Below are 9,732 nucleotides of genomic sequence, written 5' to 3' on the forward strand. Positions count from 1 at the left end.
TTTCATCTTTTTCCTTCAGAGACCAATTGTCTATGAATACTTGTTAATATTTAGTGCCAAAATAAAATAGATTGCAAAAGGTTTTAGCAAATTAAAGGTAAGAATAGAGCCAGACTTCCTATGTCTGGAATCATATCTCTGTCATCCAGCAGCTTTGTTAATCTGGAGAAAAGTAATTCACCCTTTTTCTGTGCCTTAGTTACCGCATCTTAAAAATGAAGGTGATGATAATACCTACCGTATAAGTTGATTGTAAGGATTAAACAGGATAATATGCATGTAATGTTTAGAAGATAGGAAGCTAGGAAGCACTCAATTATTGTTAGTTGTAGTAGTAGTGGTAAGAATAACAGAGTTTCTTCATGTCTTTCTTTTTACATGCCTTCCTTCTCAACAAGGAGATGTTAGAATCACAAGTCTGTCTCCAAGCGACTTATCTAAATGATGAAACCTGCATAGTTGGTTTTCATTTTAGCAACCAATAAGAAAACACTTACTTGTGATTATAGCATTTTATGCACTCTGCAGAAAAAGCAGCCTCTCTACTTTCACATCTCACTCTTGGGTCTGTCAAACTACCCAGTGGAGCTATCTTTTTGAGTTGCCTAAGTAATTAGCATACCTGAAGTGTATTTATACGTATATGTCAGGATTTGTTTATTCATTGTAGCCAGTGAAGTAGTCAGTAAACATGGAGAGCATAAAAACTCAGTGACATTTTAATGCCAGCTGGAAGCAAGAAGGAAACTGAGCTTAGGAGTCTTCTTGATCTGGGTTCTTAAAAGTCACTAAGCAGGTAAATGCACTAGATATTCAAACCTTGACTTAGATGAATATGTGGTGGGAGGGAGTGTTGGGGGTTAAAGTCCATAGCTAAATTTCCCAGCAGATACAAGAGTAAAATTTTAAGCTCAAATTTGACTTCCTCCTAGATTCAATAAAAAACTTCAAAGAGTTTTATCCTTGTAGGTTGTACTTCTCACAAGGACATAGTGAAGATATAACCTTTACCTTGGCCTTATTAAGATCAATTTTCCATTACTGTACTACCTCCAAAATATTTTCTGGCTTATGATGTTGTTACTGGATCTACCTTGTTTATCAGTGTCATTTCTGTTGGTACCAGTAACTTATGTATAAATTTAAACTTTTGCCTCCTATTTTATTTAATCAGAAAGTGGAATCACTTTTTTCTGGACCACCTGGTGAAAAGAAGTCAATATATTTACAGTTTGTGGAGTAGGGGAAGTATTCTATTAAGACTCTGAAACTCTCCTTAGTAAGAGTCCTTGACCTACTTACCATAAACTATCAAATCCCATGTTTAAAGGAATTATTTAGGTTTTGTTATTCTGGCTCTTCTGGATCCTGAGCTATTTTTCTTAAATCTACTCTTTATGTCTTTTTCTGTCTTGGTGGGAAAGAAGTTGGACTTTCAGGCTCTGCATTAATCAAAACAACAAAAATCCTTAAAGGTAAGCCAATCAGATTTTAATTCTTGCTCCCTTTGGAAAACCTATATGTTTTCTCTTTGAAAGAATGATATTCTTAAGGGCAAGGATATTATCCAACTCATTTGTGTTTGCTGTTTCTAAAAAGGGAATACCATTTAGTAAGTGTTTAATTTATATTTAATGAATGATAATGTATAATTCTCTTTGCTTGTCAATTCATATGAATAATGATATTCTTAGTGAACATAATTTAAATTTTCCATTATTTTTCTCTTATGCAAGGATATTTAAATTTCTCCATGCTCTTTAAAATAACCATGGAGACACAAAAATTTTAAAATATCTTTCTACCATGGAATCCAGAAGCTTTCACTTTCATAGGTCTTCTCAAAAACATGCATGGGTCCAAAGATTATCACTGATCTTAGAGGCAGAGGAATTGCACTGGCAGTAGAAAGTAATATAAATAACTTTCATCAATTATAAAAACGTTAGTCTGACAATGCTCCTGGATTTTGTGTGGGATTGCAAAATTTTGGGAATGCACCAGAAACTCAAAGGAGCATTCACTTATGAGTCCGTTAGCGTGCATTCCTTTTCATTGCTTCTATTTTTTTCCCAAATCTTTTTCTCCATTTTTGCAGAAAATCAATGGTAATAACTTAGGTTTATACAACCCTTTTTATCTCAAAGAGTCCCTAGCATTTTGCAAATCAAATACTTGAATGTACCTCTACATTTAATTCTTTTTATGTCTCAATTAAATAGAAACCTAAAGCAACCCACGATTTTTTGTTTTCATGCACTTTGATGTCTGAGGACTGACAACTTTAATTGTGCTCCCTGTAAACCAAGTGCAGAATCTTCCTTAGCACCAAAATAGTCCTAAAGAGCTGTAATTACGATGAAGTGGTCGATAGGCTGCTTTTGATTATAGCAGGTCAAATCAACTTAACCTTTGCAGTATGATGACATAAAAGGCAACACTTACAAGGAGTGTCACTATTCCATCCATGGACTCGAATTAATCAGATTGATGTTTTGACATTCTTTACCATCTGACTAATTATATAAATAAAACTGAAATCTAGATTCCAGAAAGAGTTGGATGCAAAAAGGAAAGAGGAAAGACAATTTCCTTGTGAGCATCATGTTCTTCTTCTTTCCTATGGCTGCAGTAAAAAATAAATTCACATTTCTATTTGTGAGATTGATGGATAGAATCAACTTGTGTTTAGGATGATGCAGGTTTGTTTTTCAAATCAGTATTCCAAATCCTTTGGACATAGAAAATTTTTAATGTAAATTCTGATTATCATGCATATTACAAGGCCATGTTATTTGTAAACTCTGTCACAGCTGAATATTTTGAAACACAAAATTATCAAATCTACAGAGAAGTAAGCATTTTAAGAGCTCTTCTGGGTTCAGATTAATCATTACACCTGTGGAAAACCAATTTACCCCACTGAGATTCTAGCATGTTGGTCGAGGATCATTTTTCTTTCTCTCCCTAAGCATGTCAGTAGAAGTCAAAACTCCAGCTGCTATCTTTAATTACCAGAACAAAAATCCATTACGCAGGTAGTTCAAGTTTTAATTCACCCCCTGTTATGACACTAAAATGTCAAGAGAAAAATCTGTGATTCAGAGTATAACATATAGTGCAGAGAAGTTGCCTAGGAGGGAAGTCTGCTAATAGATCTATCATTTGAAAATTAAAGAGTGTTTGGAGTTTCTTCTGTGACTTAATAATCTGTTTCATTTCTATTGTGGGCTGAATTTTAGCTGGCTATTTGCAGCTTCTTTTTTTTATTGCTCAAATTGGGGTCAATTTCTTACTTCTGGTTTAATAATTTAAAGAAAGCACACACTAGATTTGATCTGGCTGTTCATGAAAACATTCTAATTTGTCCCTGATCCTTTCTGCTAGTGTCTAGGTGGTGTTTATCTAGCTGAAACCATGTGTGAAATTTCCAAGCATTATGTTGCTTTGTCAAGTTATTCAGAGTATTCCCATGAAAGATATAAAAACAAACAACTGCATCTCTCCAGCCTGGGTGACAGAGCGAGATTCCATCAAAAAAAAAAAAAAAAACCCAACAACAACAAAAAAAAAAAAAACAAAAAACAGCTGCTTTTATGTAGGTGTGGGAAATGATACTGTGACTTTATTTGACATAAATAATACAAGTGTGGATTAAATACAAATATGAGTATTCCAATAATACAGGTGAGATCCCAAATGGCTATGTTAACGGTCTGGGATTGTGAGTTGACATTTTTATCAGTTTATTTGGATTCTCAACCTTTGACTTTTTGACTTAGTGTCATGTCACTCTCTCAATTTCCCGTCTGAGTAAAAAGATATGAGACTTCCTCTAACACCAATTTAATCTTGTGGCTCATGTCAGGGCCTTCATTGTGAGCTGCATAAACCCACCTTCTCTCCTATTCTTTTGTGATGATAACAGCAATACTGTTTCTATAGATGAAGCAGCCTATGAGCTATTATCTGTTAGGTATCGGCATTTCCTCTCCAAAGGTGATTTTTTTGCTCTTTCCAGGAGACCTGCTATGAAATATACCTGCTAAAGGAAAGTTTTACAGTTTCTTTTCCACTCAGCAGGCTGAATTTCTAGGTCATACAGTAGCTTTATTCTGCCACTATTAACGAGTCAAAGTCCCACAAGAAAATAGCTAACTTGGCCCTAAAGAGACATGTATAACAAGGCAGGCATGAATAGAAATGGCTAATATTTATTGAATACCTGTTATGTGCCAAGCACTATTCTGAGTGATTCACACGAGCTAAGTAATTAAATTGTCATCACAATAACCCTATAAGTAGAGAGTAAACCATATATATGGAAGTAGTACATATTATACATAATATATGTATATAATGTCTCTGAGTAGACTTTATATATATATGCATGCATACATACACATGCATACATACACACATGTATATATGGCAACATCATCCTTCCAGTTGCTTAGATCAAAAATTTAGAGTGATCTTCGATTACTCTCTTTCTCTCTAAATCCATGTCCATAAACATACAGCTAGAACCTGTCCATGTATGCTTAACACACATCTAGAACCTGTCTGTTTATCATCTCCACTGTCTTCAACTTGGTCCAAGCCACTAGACGTCTTGCCTGGATTAATAGACTCATAATGAGTCTTTCTTTTTCTACTCTGATCTTACTTTTATCCCAATCTCTTGCAGCACAGTGATCCTTTGAAAACTTAAGTCACATCTTGTCTCTCCTGTGTCAATATCCTACAATTGTTCTTCATTTCATTCAAACACCAAAGTCCTTGCAATGCTCCATCAGGCTCTATGTGATCTGACCTCATCACTCACTGCCATTCACCCTGTTTGCTTGGCCCTGGCCACGGTAGTCTCCTACCATGCACACACCAGATGCTTATGGCCTTCCCTCCAGGGTTCCATCTTTCTAGAATATTCTTCCTCTAAATATCCACTTGTCTAACAACCACCATTTTTGGGTCCTTGTTCAAATAATATTTTCTTAATAAAACAAAGTATGTTCCATTTTACACTCATCATTTTCATTAGTATTAAAAAATAGGTCCAGAGAGGTTAAATACCAAGACTATGCTTTAAACCTATGCAGTTTGAATTTACAGATAGTTTTTTTAAGTGACACACTAGAAGTATTCAAGAGTCAAAATCTAAGCCCTTTTACTTGTTTTGCATATGGATGTAAATTAAGGGCATACATATAGAGTTTGGGGCTTGATACAACTGGGAGACATGTCCAGTCTTATCCAGGCCTACCTTTCATGACTGCGGCTTTGCCTAGGCCGTTCTGCTATTTGAAATAGCTGTTCCTACTCTTTCCTGCCCTTCATACCAGATTTGGCTCAAATGCCATCTTCGCTGCCGGGTTTTCCACATCCTTGCCAGATCTTTGGCCTATTTTCTATGTCCTTTCCTCACAATATTCAGGCTTCAATCATATGCTCACTGAGATGTACTGTGTTTCATCTATTTATATACTGTATTCATTTTTCTGACTAATTAGTACTCAGTGAATACTGGTCTGAACATTGGAGAAATGAACAAATTGTTAATCCAAGTATTTCAGACACAAATTAAAATTTTGCATAAGCCAAGATTTCTGTCTTCAAAAAGCTAAAACAAGTGAAACTGCCTCTGTATGCCTACATACATGTGTACATGGATGCATGTGTGTCACGAACGTACACACACTTTTGTTATTCCAAATTTGGAGGTATGAGGAGCTTATCTCTAATATATCTCACCTCTCTTATCACCACATTATGTGGCTTCTGTCCAAGAAGTGAGGTGCTTTTTATTGTTAAGTACATTCTATGGAAACTGATGAGAAATTCTTGTTAAAGAAAGGTTTTCAAACATACCTATACTTTCTAGAAGGAAAGCCATACATTTAAAATAAAGAGAATATTTTGAAATAAGCTCACCTTACTAGCCCAAATTGAGTACCACCCCTTCCACACAATTTTCTCTGGCCATTATAGCTTGTTTTGCTTGCTCCAAAGATATTTTTCTAGCACAGATCAGTTCTGGACTGAATATTTATATCTCCTGCAAAATTCATATGTTGTAGCTCTAATTTTCAGTGCAGCTGTATTTTGTGATAGGACATATAAAGAGGTAATTACAGTTAAATGAAGTAATAAAGGTAGAGACCTAATCCAACAGGATTAGTGTCCTCATAAAAATGAGACTCCAGAGAGTGCTTCCCACCCCTCCTGACACACCCCACTTCCCACATCCGGCCATGTGCCCTGGGCCAGCCTGCAAGAAACTCAATAGGCTAGAACCTTGATCCTGGCCTTGGCGCATACAAAACTGTGAGAAAATGAATTGTTGGTGTTTAAGTCACTAAATCTATGGTATTTTTTAATGGCAGCCTGAGCAGAGGAAGACATATACTCTGTTATATCTACAGTGAATATTTCTTTCACAACACTCATTCTTGTTTCTTTAGATGAATAGTAAACTTGGGGGCACAGAAATGGACATCCTTCCTATTCACTCATTCATGTTTGTATTACTTAGAAATAGTAAGCATTTACATTTCTTGAATAACATGCCCTTTTCTTCCAATAAATTAAAGCTTCTTTTTTTAAATTTTATTCCATCTTATTTTGGCAGATTTAATATTACATTTCTTATCTTTTTTAGCTGTGAAAAAAACACATGGAAATTTCTGGGGTACTATGATAACTGCTTTTGCTCATCACAAACACTTGGCCATTTCATTCTGAATTGTCTAGAGTAAGAAGCTAAAAATGCATATTTCTCAAAATTTCAGGCAGTGATATTAACATTTTTAGAGTCACAGTGCCTTTTGAGATTTCAGTGGAAGCTATGGATCTCATAAAAATGCACATGGGCAAATATATGTAAAATTTCAGCTGTTTGTGGGCCCCATGAAACCCATTCAAGGACTCGCTTAGGTGTTCTTGAATCCCAGGTTATGTATCTCTGTTCTAGGCAATGTAACTGTGTTTATCACAGTAGCTGGGACTAATCAGAGCTTTCTGTAAGTACTTGAAAATAGAAAGATTTTGGAGTTACATAATCTGAAATAACATTCTAAGTTTTCCACACCGATACTTCTTGTGAAAGACTCTGAAGTGGGGAAGTGTGAGCTTTTGATATTGGAAGTTTTACAGTACAGAGTAAACTAAGAATTCTGTAAGCTCCCTAAAACAGCCCACTGCTTTCCTGATGGAATCAGCAAAGTAGGTTTCCTATGATATTTTTAAAATCATGTGGGGAATGTTTCAAGCCCTGATTACAGACTACACATTAAAATGAGTCACGATGGTGACCTACACTTTGAGCCATAGAGACAAACAGCCTTAAGGGAAATCAGTTTCTGAAAAGCAGCTTGTACATTCTGATATATGTCACGTTATCCTAATAGAAGCGAAGGATGCGGAGCGATTAGAGGGACTCCCTGCGTTGGTGCACTTACAAGCTGACTCTGGAGCTCAGTCAATACAAGGACTGCCTCAGATACTGATGGGGAGGGGGTTTGCTCCTGCTTCTCTCTGTGGGCTCAACTGAGCCAGCATTAAAGCTGGAGACTCCTTCTACAGCATATCTTTCCTGCTAACTCCATGGGAGAAGAAAAGAAGAAGCATATGGCATTTGTTCTAACTTAAGAAAAAAAGAAAAAGCTAACCTTATAAACTCTAACTTTTAATGGCTTTAGTTTAAATGTAACAAACCAACCCTTGAGATACAGCATAAAAACTGAAGACTTTTAATGGTACTTTAATTACAATGAAGGGGAATAGAACAGTCCTTCAGTAACCCCACTTATTATGTTAGATGCTAAAAAGCAAGCACACACAAAACAATATGGTTCTTTTGTTACCTAGGGGATGCCCTGATGGATGAAAAAGTGCATAGTGAACAGTATGGAAAATGATGTCTCTTGATCATAAACATATTTTTTCTCTTTTTAGAATGAGACGATTCATTTAAGTCCACTGCTTTGCAAATATGGAATCAGGGGTGCAATATGTTGATGGTGTTCTGTGGAGGACAATGTGCAGAAGACATCTTAGACATACAGAAGACAAATTTTAAGTGCATTTGGTATTCAGAAGAAACAGATTTTTAAGAGAGAACAAAATTCTCTCCCAGATCATCAGATATAACAAGTTTGATGCTGCACAAGTGACATTTTTTTGTGTGTGAATGCAGCAGAAATCTGTTTCTCCTGAGTCCCCTGCTATTTATGAATGCAAAGAAGAAACCAACCTTCCCTTCCCTAATTGCACCTGGCAAATAGTCAGAATGACAGATTGGGAATGTTCTTAGTTAGTAAATTCCTTAGACAGAGCCAAACACCCTGACACACACAACAATTATATCTTCTCTCCCACCTCCCACATACACAATCACCATAGCTGTCATTTCTACCACCATTGAGAAAATACCTAAGCCATCCAGGTCTTCTCTCTGTGAATGTCTTTATTTCCCAGATTCATTCTTTTAATAAATATTTGTTACTAGACATGCTTTGGAGTTTTAAAGTGAAATCCATTTCAAGATATTCCCCCTATAACTTTGAGCAGGAAATGCAATTATATGTTTCAGAATATTTTCTAATAATCTTTGTGAGATTGGTTTGTTGGAAAAAGCACTGATTTCTGAATCTAGCTCTGCCAATTGTGTGATCTTAGAGAAGCAGCTTGAGCTTTCTTGAACCTGTATTTTTGTATCTAGGAAATGGAAGTGATAATGTTTACTAATTTTCTCAAAGAGTTACTGTGATAAAATTAGATGACATACATGAAAGTACATGGTAAACTAAAAAGTTTTCAAAATAATAATACCATTCTCATTATTTCTATTATCTGCAACTCTTTGCTTCTGAAAAACCAGATCAAAGACTAAATTTTCATCTGCTACCTGTGGCATTTTATCCTTATAAAGTGGCACAAAAATTTCCTATTTGTTTTATACTCTGTGTCTTCATGTCAGTTAACAGACAAGAGATAAAGCAGTCTGCTTTAGTCTCCTTAGATGGCTGTAAAAAAATAACCTTAATTGAGTAGCTTATAAACAACAGAAATTTATTTCCCACAGTTCTGGAGGCTGGGAAGTCCAAGAACAAGGCACTAGTTGCTTCAGTGTCTGGTGAGGAATCACTTACTGCTTCACAGATGGCAACTTCTCCCCGAGACCTCACACAGTGGAAGGGGTAAACAAGCCCTCCAGAATTTCTTTTATAAAGGCACCAATCTTACTCATGAGGGCTCTGCCCCATGGCCTCATCACTTCCCAGAGGATCCACCTACTAACACCATCACCTTGGGGGTTAGGATTTCAACTTATAAATGTTGGGGGATACAAATATTCAGGCCAAAGCACAGTCCTTGGTCAAGTCTATGAAACAAGTAAGTGGGACATTTAGATTTAGAATACGGCTGTTCTTTAGAGTATATATAAATATAGTAATTCTATACTTTCAATGTTTAAAAATTATCATATTTTATAAATCACAATAGACTAAAATAACACTTTTTGGATCCAGGACCCAGAAATTTAAACATCTCATTTGATGATTATTCCCTTCCTTTTATTCTTTTGTCTCTGTGTTTAACACTCTACTCAAAACTCTAGTTAATTTTAATAATTAATTGGTAGACATTTGTCCCCATCTGTGTCAGTTTTATTATCTGGGAACTGAGTAATATATCACTTACTTCAAGGGTTTGCTATGAAGATTAAAC

The 9,732-nt window shown here is 35.7% G+C and overlaps 1 long non-coding RNA gene across 1 annotated transcript; it reads left to right on the forward strand.

Moving 5' to 3' along the window:
* Positions 1-336: 336 nt before the first annotated feature.
* LOC115832923 lies at positions 337-8,438 on the forward strand. Its single transcript, XR_004028328.1, has 3 exons — positions 337-416; positions 1,425-1,475; positions 7,957-8,438. It is a non-coding gene; the product is annotated as an uncharacterized LOC115832923 (long non-coding RNA).
* The last annotated feature ends 1,294 nt before the right edge of the window (positions 8,439-9,732 follow it).

Source organism: Nomascus leucogenys, chromosome 23 (assembly GCF_006542625.1).
Source record: "Nomascus leucogenys isolate Asia chromosome 23, Asia_NLE_v1, whole genome shotgun sequence".
Taxonomy (NCBI): domain Eukaryota; kingdom Metazoa; phylum Chordata; class Mammalia; order Primates; family Hylobatidae; genus Nomascus; species Nomascus leucogenys.